Here is a 15,390-nt window from a genome sequence, read left to right as displayed (position 1 = left end):
ATTCTAGAAGAAATCAGAACAGTAGGAATATATGAAACTAAATTTATTTATTTATTTTATTTTATGTGACAGAGAGACAGAGAGAGGGTCAGATATGGACAGACAGACAAGAAGGGAGAATAAGACACATCAATTATTCATTGCAGCTCTGTTGCAGGTCCTTTGTTGTTCATTGATTATTTTCTCATATTGGTCTTGATGGGGATTGGGGACTACAGCATAGCGAGTGATCCCTTGCTCAAGGCAGTGACCTTGGGCTCATGCAAGCGACTTTTGGCTTCAAGCAAGTGACCTTTGAGCTCAAGCCAGTGACCATGTGGTCATGTCTATGATCCAACTCTCAAGCTGGCCACCCTGTGCTTAAGCCAGTAACTCTGTGCTCAAGCTGATGAGCCCATGCTCAAATCAACAACCTCAGTGTTTCATACCTAGTTCCTCTGTGTACCAGTCTGATGCTCTATTCAGTGTGCCACCACCTGGTCAGGCAAAACTCACTTTAATGTAAGCATATTTTCATACCTAACAGAATAGAGAAGAAATGTGATCTAACTTTTTTCAGAGCAAAGATTGCTACCCTTAACATGGACTCTATATATTTTATTTTCAGTCTATGCAGAAATATTTTGATAATAAGAGAATAATAATAAAATAAAATATTTATATGAGGACATAAACAAAAAGACATATGTATTTATATGAGATGAGCTTTGACACTGTGACAAAGAGAAAACCAAGAAATTCAGAGAAAAATTGGAGGGGGAAGGGAGCACTGACATAAGTTTTCACAAATGATATTTGCGAGTATGACCTGCTTCATCTCACATCCTGGTGCTTATAAATATTGAGGAAGAAATTCAGGTTTTTCTCCACCCCCACATAATGACAGCAATTCCTGCTGCAGGCAGGACATACTAGAGTGAACCAATGTTCATACAGAAAAATTTCTTGACCTTCCTCTACAGAAATTTACTGGTAGAGAACTTTATACATAATTGTGTCCTCTAAAATCCAGGAAAAAATTCTGCTTTAATAGATGAGAAAACAAAGTCCCAGATATGGAAAGAGTTTTGTCCAAGGGTTTCATCTCGAAAGAAGAGGTCCTAGCGAACTATACTTGATCTTAGACTCCCAGTGCATCCTCAAGCACCCTGGTCCCAAAAACCACAAACCTCTTTACTCTATCTTCATATTTGGGCCTGAATCCATAGGAGCCAGGATGACTCTCAGACCTACATTGGTTTCCTCTCAGACCGAGGACACCAGGCACCAATGTCTGTGATGTAGCTTGGATATATGGGGATGGCCCCTATGGTCACCAGCTGTGCAGATGTCATATAAATCTATAAGTCCTAGCAGGACAGAAAGACACATGGCTGTGACAAGGTCCAGGCTCCATGTGAAAATTCAGTTTCTCACCAGCCCTCTCTCCATTCCCTGAAGGAAGAGGTAAGGAGACACCAGATTCTGAAAACTTTCAGGTCATATCTGAGCTTGCCAGGCTCCATATGATTTTTCTCTACCTCATGTGAAACCCAAATTTAGAAGGTGACACTTGTCCCAGAATGTAAGGTTGCAGATTCAGGGCAGGTCCGAGAGCCACCCAGTCTTTGTTCTGGTTCTGACTCTGCCTTCTCTAGACCTGTGTGACCTGGAAAACTCACATGTCATTCCTGAATTTCCATAAATTCACATGTTGTTCCTTCCTTCCCTGATTCAGTCAAATATACAACGTCTGCTGAAGAGTTACCATGTCCAGCCATGATGGAGGCTCTGAGTATTCACAGGGGAAAAAGAGAGATTCCTTTTCTGGACATGTGGAGCTCAGATTTATGAAAACAGACATCACAAATATTTAGAGAATGGGTAACCCAACTACAGTTTGGGAAATTTTTAAAGAAAAAACAGAGCATGGGACACGTAGACTAGTCACAGGTGACATCATACATCTGAGTCATGGGCATGAGGAATCCCCCTGGAAATGGAGATGTCCATGGCATGAGCAGTGGAGAGCCCTGAGACTGGTGATAATTTCAGAGCAAGGAGACAGGGATATCACTGAGCACAAAGAACATGCTGTGTTCTAAGAGTTTAGAACAGTCTGGAATAAATTGGCTCCTCCTCAAAAAATTGTGTACACCATATACATATTTTGGATGTTTCAAGGAACCGGTCATTTTTAGGAAGAGAGTGTAGAAACAGATTTCAGGTTCTAGTGAGCACCACTGTGCAATAATGGAACCTAGGGAAGATATGCTTATCATAACCCGTAACATCAAACCGAGACTAATCCCATCCATACATGATGTGCTGTCTGTATTCTAAGAGGTTTATGTTGATTACTCATGTAATCTGATACAAACTCTATGACACAAACCCATATAGGTTTTGGTAGAATGACAAAGGAAGACATTTTAGCCTTTATTATGATGTAGGAGGTATGAGCAATGCTCTGCTATGCGGACAGGCTCAGTGGGCTGTAAGTGAGAAATCACAAACATATTCACTAACTCAGGTTGTGTGTGTGTGTGTCTGGTGTGGATGGAGGCAGTCAAATGTTCTGACTTTGTTTGCATGGGGAGGCAATGTTAGCTGATGATGGAGAGTGTATATCTGGTAATTTCATTGTCCTTTGTTGGAGTGGCTCCAATGGAACCTACAGTCAACCAAAGCAGAAAGGACAGAACAGTGTTCAATTCCTCAATCTCGTTCTGTAAGCATCAGTCATTAAATTTAAACAGTCTGCCCTCCATACTTCCCTTACCTATGATCCCTGGACCATGAATGTAAACTAGAAGACATTAGATCTTTTGGGATCTGGTTCCTTATAGAAGAGTTGTGTGCATGGAAGGTCAGACCAGTTGAGGTAGTTAGAAGAACCTCTTGATGGAGTGACAGGAATGAATGGGGTAGGACTGGGAGCTTGGCATAGGGTAGAAAAGACACGGATGAGGTGGCACAGAGTAGAGGTTTTGAGTCTTCAGCTGATTATGGGCAGTGGTGATACCCCAGGTTCATGGGTAAAAAGACTCAGGGAGCAGAACTGTTTAAATTTAATGATTGTGTTAAATAAGAAAAAGAGAGTGAGGAATTTAGCACTGTTCCACTCTGCTTTGGTGCACTGGAGGTGTCAAGAATGACACCTTGGGGGATGGACCCATGTGGAGAGGCTATAACACTGTTATGGAACTCACAGAGGGAAGTGAAACCTTTGTCCTGGTCTCCTCTCTCTCCCTTACAATTCCCTTTAGTAACTTCCTTGTTCTATAAATAGAACTCTCTTTCTCTTCATGGCTCTCTTGCAAAATGTCTGAGTCATCTCTCCATTTCCAGTGTCCCTTCCTCTCTTGAGCAGGACTCTTCTTCTCTCACAGAATTCTGTCTGCAAACACTGTGTCAGAGGAAATTCAGAATGTAATTGACAGGAGAGCTGTAATGTGTGTGGAGTTTCAGCCCTGAGCAGGAATTGTGCCTTTCTGAGTCTCCTGCTTTCCCTGCAGTGAGGTGACAATGATGTCTCTGCTCAGCCTTGTTGAAAGGAAGCAGAATATCATAAAACTTATTGTCTTATTTTTTATTTAGAAAACTAAATTTAACACGGTGATATTTATCAGTAAGAGTACATAGGTTTCAGGTAAACATATATATCTATAGCATTTGAACTGTCGGTTATGTTGTTATCAGTTAAACATTTCTATAGTATTTCAACTGTTGATTTTGTTTTATATCCATCGACAAAAGTCAAATCATTTTGTGTCACTATGTATTTCTCCCTCTTTTCTCCCTTCCCAACCACTCCCTTTCTCCATCCCCTCCCCCACATCCCATTCTCCCATATTCACTTCCCCCTGATAACCACTTCACTTTTTTCTATGTTCATGAGACTCAGTTTTATATCACACCTATGTGTGACATCATATACAGTTTTTAACTTTTCTTGATTTACGAACATCACTCAGTATAACATTCTCAAAATCCATCCATGTTTTCATAAATGGCACTATGCCGCCATCATTTCTTCTGGCTGAGAAGTATTCCATTGTATATAAGTATCACATCTTTTTTATCCAGTCCTCTACAAGGGACACTTCGGTTGTTTCTATGTCATGGACACTGAATAACGTAATGATGAACATGGGGCTGTACATGTCTTTACATACCAATGTTTTCAAGTTTTGGATGTAGATAATTTAGTACAGGAATTGCTGGGTCATATGGTTCTATTCTTAGTTTTTCGAGGAACCACCAATCTATCTTCATGCATCTTGGCCATAAAGAACAATTTATGAATTTGACCCCAAAGGCAAGAGAAATAAAGGCAAAAATAAATGAATTGAACTGTATCAAGCAAAAAAGCTTCTGCACAGCAAAAGAAACTGAAAACAAAACTAAAAGTTGGCAACAAAATGAGACATATTTATAAACCACAGCTCTGATAAAAAGTTAATATCTAAAATATGTAAAGAACGCACAAAGCTCAGAAACAAACAAGTAAACAATCCAGTTTAAAAATGGGGGAGGACGTGAACAGACACTTCTTCCAAGAGAACATAGAAATGGCTGACAGATATATGACAAGATGCTCATCATCACTCGTTATTCGAGAAATGCAAATCAGAACTACAATAAAATATCACCTCACACCTGTTAGATTGGTTATTATCAACAAGATGACAATAAAAAATGTTAAAGTATTTTCAAGATACACTCTCTTTGCAATTTTTACATATATAACAGAGTATTATCAAGTGTAATCACCATACTATATATCAGACACCTACGACTTGTTAACCTCATAACTGGAAGTTGATACTCTTTAACCAAGATCACAAACTTTCCCACACTCCCCATAGTAACCCTCATCCCACTCTATGTTTCTACAATTTTACCTTTTATAGTTTCAACATAGATGTGAGATCATTCAGTATTTACTTTTGTCTGTGTGATATAGCTCATATTAAAAAACAACAACTTGCCCTCAATGTTTGTTCATGTTGTCCCAAATGGCACAATTTAGTTCTATTTGTGTATGAAGAACATTCCATTATATGTATATCCAGACTCTGGAAAATTTAACAAATCTAATCATTTTGAACTATGATTTCTTATAGAGACACACTTTCATTAAGCTTCCCACAGCACCAGTGATGACATCTGGGAAAATTGTACAGGTGACATCGTAGGAAGACAGAAGGATCGTGGGTCCCTGAGAGGGTGGGAGGCATCACCTAGGGTTCATTTCTTCCAGGATCAGATCTGATTTTCATCACTTCTGCAGTTAATGAACTAAAAAGATAGAGACACAATGCTGTCCATCTGGAAATGTGATTAGAAATAAAAAATATTTCTAGACCAAAAGGCACAGGAGACCATGAGGTATTAGATGTGTGGACACAAATCAGACATGTGCAATGGGCTCGCATGTCACAGGCATGTGGAATGATGGAGGATTGTTACAGACAGTCAACCTTAGATAGGGAGAGAACATACACATTTAATGGAGGAAGAGTCTTGTGCAGGGAGCACGCAGATATTTCCTGCACCCAAACCCTGTTTACTCCACTTCACTCTCAGAAGACAGTTTCCCCAGAACATGGTCCAGACTTTATCCCACCATCTCCTGGATCATCACCAGTGCCCCAAGGCTCCACCTGTCTGAACACTGCATTGTGCCCTCTGTGGTCACATCCTGGTTGCATCATAGGTCCTTCTCTGGCTGCTTTGAGCTTGAAATAGCAGCACCCCGTGAACCAGCAGGATCAATCCAGCCACAGTCATATTGATGAGGTACTCTGCCATGTAGTCTTGGAAGTGGACAAAGGGATCACAGAGGTCAGGGCAGGACAAAGTCACCCCAGGACCTTGGATGTCCAACCAGGACTCCTAGTTTCTCGTCACAGAACATGACCCTGTGAGCCCAGCCCCATAACTGAGAAATTCACCTTCTCACCACTCTTGATATTTTACTTGTTTTGTGACAGGCTGATGGTGTCAGGTGCTCTGAGAGCCATGAAATGAGGACAGGAGTGAGGACCTGCCAACACACGACCTCCCCCTGGTTCTGTGCTCTCAGACGCTTCGCTTCTCAGGTCATAACTTCTGCACAGTCCCCTAGTGACCCTGTCTCCCCTCTGCCAGGTTCCCTCTGTCTCCTCATTGGATCCTCTCAGCCTCCTGTGACACTGACCCCGCACGGACTCACTGTGGACCAGAGGGACCTGTGCCCAGAGCTCAGGAACAGTGATAAACATGGTCATGACACAGGGATGCTTGACTGCTGTGCTCAGCATTTAGTCTGAGAGCAGACCCGTAAACTCACTCCTTCACAGTTCAGAGACCCCACTTACTCAGCAGCTGATGGATCAGGGGCCATGCAGGAGGGGTGACTGTCATCCTCTGTGGGGCCCTCTGAACTCCCTCATTTATCACTGCCTCAGACTTTATGGAGACAGGGCCTCAAGCTGAGTGAGGTCAGAAAAAACAGGGTCACATTCACTCACTTGAGATCAGGTGGTGCCTCAGAAGGTCACTAAGTTGTGACAGGGTGTAAAGTTTAGTGCTGTGTCAGCTGTCGCACCTGTAGTCCTACCCCGTGCTGAGTTTACAGGACTCATGGAGAACTGGGTCTAACTGGTCCCAGTTAAATAATTTGATCTAATAAACAGGAAGGGGGGGGGTAAACTGAATTTATCTTGACTAGAATAAAAGTGACCTTTAGGTATGTGAGTGACACAGCAGGGTCACATTCTTTTCTGATGTCACTAAGTGTCTGGTTTCAGAGAGGGATGGGTCTGCCAGGGAGCCATCCTAGAGGGAGGGAGGTCAGCTTGGCTGGGGCCGTGCCCTCCTGAGCTCTGTGAGGACCCCTATGTCACCTGACCTCACAGCAGCCTGTGAGCAGGACGGGACCAGGGACACTCAGAGAAGAGAAGGGACAGCCTGGCCCCACAACAGTGGCAGCAGAGCCGGGAACTGACCCAGGTCTGAGTCCTTCCCCCTCTCTCCTCTGAGCTGAGTCTGATATACCTGGATGTACCGATGTCCTACTTCTCCCTCCCTGTACAGTGTCACCATCACTGCTACAGAGGAGACATTCTTTATTAAATCACACCCTGGGGGGCTTCCCTGTGAGCCCCCTCTCCCAGGAGCTCAGAGCCAGAACTGACAGGAAATCTGAGCTCTGGAACACAATTCTCTCCTTTTACACTTGGTGACAATGAGGCCACACAGGGGAAGGTGTGTCCATGTCAGCATTTCCACAGGTGCCTGAACCCCATATGACTTAACCTCTCTCCCCCATGGACACACCCACTCTCTCTCTATAGAGACCCTCACTTACCCCTCTGTGCACCTAACTCCGTGGAGAAGAGAGATCGATTCTCAGAGCCTTCTGGAATCAGGGAGGAAGGGAGGGTGAGGGCTGCCATCTCCCCAGCTGAGCTCAGAGGCCCCTTGCTGAGGCTGGGTTCCACAACCACCCTTTCCAGGACCACCCACCTGTCACCTGCCAGCCTCAGGGCACAGGGAGCCCCTGCTATTTCGGCATCTCTGCCTGCCTCACAGTCCTCTGGGACACAAGCCCATCCTTGAGTGTGTCAGGGACACTGGATCCTCTGATAGACCTTGCCACAAACCAGCTTGGATAGTAATTTCAGGTCCTGAGTGCGAATGTTGTGGAATGAAGAAAATAGACTTAAAGAGAAAAATGGATGGCATTGAGAGGCCTCTGCAAGCTGATGGCAAGTCAGAGCAAAATAGCCCCTGGTTTGCTTTATTATACAGCCATATGCAAATAAGGAAGTCTCTGATATAAAGTCACACATCTCCAAGGCAACCCAGGAGTTCTCCCAAGTGCAGAAACTCTCCACCCTGCATAACTGAAATCAACCAATATCAGAACAAACAAAGGATGAGAGGAAGAGCATGTAACTGCTTCTAGAAGCTTAAGCAATTGAAGTGTGGGGATGGGATGAGTTCATATACTTAGCTTCTTAGCCGATATGGGGCGGGGGGAGAACGTAGCCTTTTGCAAAGCCTCGAACTGCAAGAGCTTGCAGTCTCCCACAGACCCTCAAACTGTCCTGGGGTGGTCTGTGCTTACTCTGAGCACAGTTCTCAGTGACTCACCAGCTGTGGAGATGGACCCTGGGTGAAAGGGGCTCAGACCTATAGAAGGTAATGAGAATGTGGACAGGAAAAGGCTGAGGAGCTGTGGGTGACCCTGGTGTCCCCAAGTCACTCAGACTCTCTCCAATGTCTTCACTGTGGCCTCTGCAAGTCCTCCTGCTGCCTGTCTGACACATTCTGGACCCAGGTGATGGGAAACAAGTGTAGATGGGTGACAGGGTCTCTTAGGGGCTGATCTCTCCTGGGTGACCAAACCTACAGCCCCTTCTCTACCATCCAGCCTGATGCCTGCTGGGGACAAGGCCTTTAGACTGAGCTCAGAAAGGATGGAGTCAGTGTCCCCTCACCTGAGACCAGGAGCTCCAAGGGCTCACTGCGGCGTGACAGCAGGTAGCGGGTGGTGCTGTGTGAGCTGTAGCACCTGTAGGTCCCCCCGTGGGCTGAGGTCACAGGACTCATGGAGAACTCTGCCTGGTACTGCTGAGCTTGGAGCTCTGATCTAAGACATAGGGGGGGATCGGCTGTCCCCTCCTTGGACAGAAGGAAAGTGTCTGTCAGCCTCCATGACTGACACAGCAGAGTCACGGTCTTTCCTGAGTTCACCATGTTGTTCGACTGCATTGAGAGGGAGGGTCTGTCAGGGAGCCGTCCTAGAGAGAGGGACGGTGAGTGAGGGGCTGCCCGCCACCTTGTTCTGACCTGAGAGGCAGCAGGCCTCTCTCTGAGGACCCTCCTCTCTGTCTGTCTCTGTTTCTCTGTGTCTGCCCTCTTCTCCCATCCCCTGTCTCTCTCTGTCTCCCTCCCTGGGATCCTACATGTTCACTATTCTCATCACCACCTGAGAACCCCCAGCAGGGCCTGTGCAGAGTCTGGGCCCCTCACATGCCACCAGGATGTCCATGAGTTCACTGGTGACCGACCATTTAGAGGAGAGGTTGTGTTCACTGTAACATCTGTACCAGTCCCCATGAAAGCTGCTCACAGTGTCCCAGGGAAGCTGGCCTGAGAGAGGCCCAGCCTGGGGCTGCAGGACAAGGATTGGGGGGAGGTAATGTCCCCCCTTCTTGGACAGAATAAATCTGTCATATTTGACATCAGAGTGACACTGGAGGGTCAGGCTCTGTCCAGAGATCACGATGGGGCCCTGGTCTGTCAGGAGGGAGGGCTTCTGAGACACACCTGGGGAGACCAGACATGAGTAACAGGGGCTGCTCCTCCCATACAATGTCTTCTCCTGTCCTGGCCCAGGTCTCTCTCTCTCTCTCTCTCTCTCTCTCTCTCTCTCTCTCTCTGTGAATGTCTCTGGCCCAGGAGTCCCTGTGTCCCCTCAGCTCACCCTCTGCCATGGGGCTCCCCTCACAGCAACAATGCCTATAACATGTCTGGGTCTATGGATTAGTGTTTAGTGCCTTACTCCATGGATGAGACAATAATGAGACTCACCAGGAGCTCCAGGGCATCACTGGGCTGTGAGCACCCCTGGTTTCTGTCCCTGTGACAGCCATAGCATCTGAACATCCACCTGTGGCTGGGGATCATGGGGTCCACAGGAATAAAGTATGGTATCCTCCACGGGGGTAAGGCTGTGAGTTCAGGGTCTGGGAGGATCTGTGATCCTCTTCCTGAATTAGAATAAATCAGTCAAATGCCAGCTCAGAGCCACACTGGAGGGTTATGTTTTATCCTGAGGTCATGACAGAGCTGGGCAGGGCTGAGAGGCTGGATTTTCTGTAGAATCCTAGGAGAGGAGGAGGCAGAGTTTTAGATGGGGCTCACCTCTCCTTCCCATCCCCAGGGCTGGGCTCTGAGAGGAGAGACCCCCGAGGGCAGACCCCCTTCCCGAGGGCAGAGCCTGAGGCTGGGACCCTGAGTGTTTCCTTACCTGGTACCGCCAGCTCCAGGGGGTCACTGCGCTCTGACCAGTCATTGGAGCTTTGATATGTCCAGTAATATCTCCCTGCATCACACTCTGTCATTCTTGTGATGGAGAAAGAGCTCTTTTTCATGGGCTTCTGTGAGGTCAGTGTCTTCCAAAAACATGTTCATTTCCTTTATAAAATTGGGACTTGACCTCCTGGGTCCCCTGAAAGCACATGGTCACAGAGCTTTCCAAGGGAATGATGGGGCCTGGCTCAGCCCAGATGGTGGGTTTGGGGAGGGTCCCTGGAAGGAAACCAGAGGCTGCATTACAAAGACCCTCCCTCCCTCATTCCCCAGCTCAGCCCAACACCCTCCTGTTCTATCACATCTTCCCAGAACTTCTATGCTCCCTCCTGAGCCCCAGGGGATGAAGTAAGAGGTGGGACACGGAGCCCAGGGAGGACTCACCTGTGTTATCACAGGTTCCTCTGGCCCAGACTCAGACCTGGAAGAGAGTTTCTGTCAGAGACTTGCACCCACATTTCTGCACTGATTTTTTTACCAACAGGACCCCAATATCTGGAGCTGCCTAAGCCTAACGTTCCCCATGAACAGGGATGTGTAGCCTCCCCAGCCCATTGTGCTGCTCCCTCCTCATGTCCACCACTGACCGAGGCAAGAAGAGCGGAGAGGAGGGACAGCATGGGGTCTGCCCCGAGTGCTCCCGCTCTGCAGATGGAGGAGCCCCTGGGCCTGAAGGACAGAGACGCACAGGATGTGGTGAGTCAGGGGCTGCTGTCCTTCCAGGTTCCCACAGCTGTGGACACACAGCAAGGGTACAGCCCCTTTCTAGGCCTGGCTCTGTGTTTTTCCATGATGAGGGCTCAGGAGACTGCAGAGCCTCTAGAGACACAGCCCAGACCCGGTTTCTCTTCTGATTCCAGATTTCTCTGCCTGGTCTGATCTCCTGCTCACAGACAGGACCTAACTTTTTGACTTGGGTTGACTCTCAAGTGACTGTCTCTCTTTATATTATTTTAAATGTTTAAATTTTATTTAGAAAATTAACTTTAACACCATGGCATGGATCAATTAGGGTACATAAATTTTAGGTGAACATTTCTATTGCATTTAAACTGTTGATTATGTTGTATACCCATCACCCAAAGTCAAATCATTTTCTGTCACCTTATATTTTCCCTCTTTACACCCTTCCATCAGCCCCTCTCCCATCCCCCTCCCCTGTATCCCCCTCCCTTTGCTAATCACTTCACCTTTATCTACTTCTATGAGTCTCAGTTTTATATCCCACCTATATGTAAAATACTATACTTCTTAGCTTGCTCTGATTTACTTATTTCACTCAGCACAATGTTCCCAATGTTCATCTATATTGTCATAAATGTCACTATGTCATTGTTTCTAATGGCTGAGTAGTATTCCTTTGTATATATGTACATATCTTCCTTATTCATTCTTCTATTGAGTGACATGTTTATTGTTTTCCTGTCTAGGCTACTGTGAATAATGCTGCGATGAACTTGGGAATGCATGTGTCTTGGCATACCAATGTTTTCACGTTTTGGGGGTAGATATTCAGTAGAGGGATTACTGGGTCATATTGTTGTGCTATTCTTAATGTTTTGAGGAACCACCACACTTTCTTACATAATGACTGTGCTAATTTGCATTCTCACCAGCATTGAATGAGGCTTTCTTTTTTTCCACAGCCTCTCCAACAGTTGTTATTACTTGTCTTATTGATAAGAGCCAATCTAACATGTGTGAGGTGGCATCTCATTGTATTTTTGATTTGCATTTCTCATGTATCTGTTGACCATTTGCATTTTTTCTTGAGCGGTACCCTAGAATCAGCACCAGGGACAGAGGCAGGTAGGGCATCTGCTCTGTTCTGAGTTCACTACACTCTGGAGTAAGCTCGCTCCTGCTCACGGAATTGTGTGCACCGTGCATGTATTTTGGTCGTTACAAGGAACAGCTCATTTTAAGGAAAAGTGCGAGAAACAGATTTCAGGTTTTAGTGACTACTTCTGTGCAAAAATGGAACCTATGAAGAATAGATATGCTTATCATAACTTGTAATATCAAACCAAGAGTAATCTACATAGACCATGTGCCATCCATATTTTAAAAGGTTTGTGGGTATTACATATGTAACCTGATACAAATCCTGTGACACAATCTCATGTAGACTTCAGTAGGAACGCAAAGGAAGAGCTTTTAGTCTTTATCATGGTCTAGGAGCTTTGAAGTGAACTTTGCTATGTTCGGACAGACTCAGTGGGCTGTGTGTGAGAAGTCACAAACATGCGTTCACTAACTCAGGCTATGTGTGTCTCATGGTTGACGAAGGTGAAGAAATGTGATGACTTTCTTTGCACAGGAGGGACCATGTTAGCTGACTATGGAGAGTGTGCCTCGAACAAGGTCACTGTCCTTGGTGGAATGGCCCCTTTGTCACATCCAGTCAACCAACACTGAGAGTGGAACAGTGCTCTATTCCCCATTCTCTTCCTTCCAACCCAGTCCTTACATTTAAGGGGTTCTGCATTTGAACCCTCCTTACCCTCATCCCCTGGAACAGAAATCTCAAAGATTCTTTGATCTTACTTTTGGAAGTTGGACCCCTGTGGGTGGGCTGTGTGCATGGAGGGTCAGAGCAGGTGGGGTGTTAGAAGAGCCTCTAGAGGAAGTGAGAGAAATGAATGGGGTAGGACTGGGGGCCTGGAGTAGGCCTTGGAAGAACATGGATGAGGTCACACAGAGCAGATGTTTCAATTCTTCAGCTAAACATGGGCTGTGGCAATGACCCAGGGGACATGAACAAGGAGGGTTCAGGGGGCAAAATGGTTTGAATTTAATGACTGAGTGTGAAGGAAAAGAGCATGAAAAACTTAGCACTGTTTTGGATGACTGGAGTGGACAATGGGGCCATTCCCTCAGGGATGCCCACAGGGGATGGACACATGTGGGGAGGCTATAGCACTGTCCAAAGACTCACAGAGGGAAGCAAAACCTCCCCCCCTCGGCCTGCTCCCTCTCTTCCTAACACTTCCCTTTAGTGACTTCCTTGTTCCATAAATAGCACCCTCTTTCTCGCCAGGGCTTCTCTCAAAACATCTGAGTCATCTCTCCCTCCTCACTGTCCCTACCTCTCTTGGGCAGAACCCTGCTTCTCTCACTGAATTCTGTCTGCAAACACTGGGTCAGAGGAAATTCAGAGTGTAATGGAAAGGAGAGCTGTAACGTGTGTGGACTGTCAGCCCTGAGCAGGAATTGTGCCTTTCTGTATCTCCTTCTCTCCCTGCAGTGAGGTGACAATGACATCTCTGCTCAGCCTTGTTGTGAGGAGGCTGTGGTCCCTGAGACATGCAGGGGTGCAGTCTGGCAGGTGTCATTGGCAATGATGACACAACCATGTGGGGACACCGTGATGACCATGGCCTCAGACACCACAGGAAGGGCTGATGAAGACACACTCCACAGTCACGTCTCCTCCAAACACACAGAGAGGCTGAGTATTGTGTGTAAAACACGGGGTCACAGTCAAACAAATGGGAGAACTGACCGTGACAGAGAAGCAGGGGGGAAACTCACAGAAATAAGAAGAAGCCGGGGGGGAGCGGGCTGGGTGGTGGGTACAGAGAGTGGGCCACAGGGCCAGGTTACTCATCTGTGTGCTGATGCGGGTGATGTTCCTGGGGGTGACACTGGTGTCCTGGTATGAAGTCCCCATTTACCACAACCCGAGGTGTGGAGTCCTGTTGGAATTGGAGGTGATGACCTTTGGCTGACAGAGTCAATACTTTCTGTCCTGATTAAAAAAAAAAATGTCAGGATGGATTTTTTTTTTTTGTATTTCTCCGAAGTTGAAAACGGGGAGACAGTCAGACAGACTTCCGCATGCGCCCAACCGGGAGCCACCCGGCATGCCCACCAGGGGCCGATGCTCTGCCCATCTTGGGGTGTCGCTCTGCCGCAATCAGAGCCATTCTAGCGCCTGAGGCAGAGGCCACAGAGCCATCCTCAGCGCCCGGGCAAACTTTGCTCCAATGGAGCCTCGCTGCGGGAGGGGAAGAGAGAGACAGAGAGGGGGAGGGGTGGAGAAGCAGATGGGCGCTTCTCCTGTGTGCCCTGGCCGGGAATCGAACCTGGGACTCCTGCACGCCAGGCCGACGCTCTACCACTGAGCCAACTGGCCAGGCCCAGGATGGATTTCTTCTTTTTATTTTCTTAGGAAGAGTTTATGCAATTTTATTGTGTGTTTGAAGGCATTTCATAAATGTCTGGAAGAAATAACCAATGGAACTCTTCCTGAACATGACTTCAGTCATGCGATATTTTATGACTGTTTCAAGGATTGAATATAAATGTAGAAAGATACAAATTTGCTTTTTTATCATATCCATCAGTAAGTCTTACATTTGATGGTGCCCACTTTCAATGTTTTCTATATATTGTCATCAAATTGTTCACGTTTTTTTTTTTGCTGCTACCATTCTAAATTGTCTACAACATGTCCTGCTGTCTTCAGTTTCATCTTTAATATCAGAAATGTGTGCATTCTCTTGTTTTTGAAGGCAGCTTTCATGCCAAGACTTATAAACGTGATTAGTATTTTCAATCTTGAAATTTTGGACTTTGTTGATTTTCCTCTGTGTTTGTTTGTTCTGAGTAGAAATTTCTTTTGTTATTATCATTTTTCTCCTTCCAGAATCATTTAGAACAATTTGGTATTCTTTTACTATTTATCTTTTACCTATACTTTACATTTTATTAAATTTATTGAGGGAGACTGGTTAACAAAATTATATAGGTTTTTTAAAAAACCTGATTTTTTAAAACTTTCAGGTTTCTAATTTTTTTGTTTTTCAGTTTGGTTTTGTTTTTGTTTCTTATAGAATTAGGTTCAGCACAGTGACTGATCAACAAGGGCACCTAGATTTCAGGTAAGCATCTACAGATCATTTGAACATCAAATATGCAGACATTATTTTTTAATTGAATATTTTTATTAAAATATGGTTGGCATAAAATATTTTATTATTTTCAGATATACAGCATTGATTTTGTAGTTATGGATCTTGCAATGTGCTCCCCACATGAATTCCAGCAGCCACCTGGCTCCCTGCAAAGTTACCCCACCTTATTGATGCTATTCCCTCCTACATCATAACCATCCCCCATCCCCACCCCCTCTGGCAACCATAACTTTGTTCTTCCCTTATAGAAATTTGTTTCTGTTTTGTGTAGAATGTTGGTAAAAGTCCCAGAGAGGTTGTGGAGAAAAAGGAACCCTCATTCACTGGTTGCAGGAATGCAAATTAGTATAATCATTATGGAAGAAAGTATGAGGTTCCTCAAAGATCTAAGAATAGAATTACC

At 45.6% G+C, this 15,390-nt stretch overlaps 1 protein-coding gene and 1 pseudogene across 1 annotated transcript in view; both read right to left on the bottom strand.

Moving 5' to 3' along the window:
* Positions 1-15,390, bottom strand: part of LOC136399391 (leukocyte immunoglobulin-like receptor subfamily A member 6) — a 367,572-nt gene that overhangs the window by 60,337 nt on the left and 291,845 nt on the right. The gene's annotated exons all lie outside the window — the stretch shown is intronic.
* On the bottom strand, positions 8,431-10,526 carry LOC136397177 (leukocyte immunoglobulin-like receptor subfamily A member 6; annotated as a pseudogene).

The sequence above is a fragment of the Saccopteryx leptura genome, chromosome 3, assembly GCF_036850995.1.
Source record: "Saccopteryx leptura isolate mSacLep1 chromosome 3, mSacLep1_pri_phased_curated, whole genome shotgun sequence".
In the NCBI taxonomy this organism is placed as follows: Eukaryota; Metazoa; Chordata; class Mammalia; order Chiroptera; family Emballonuridae; genus Saccopteryx; species Saccopteryx leptura.
Note: the sequence above shows the minus strand (reverse complement) of the source record. Positions and strands in the feature narration are given on the sequence as shown.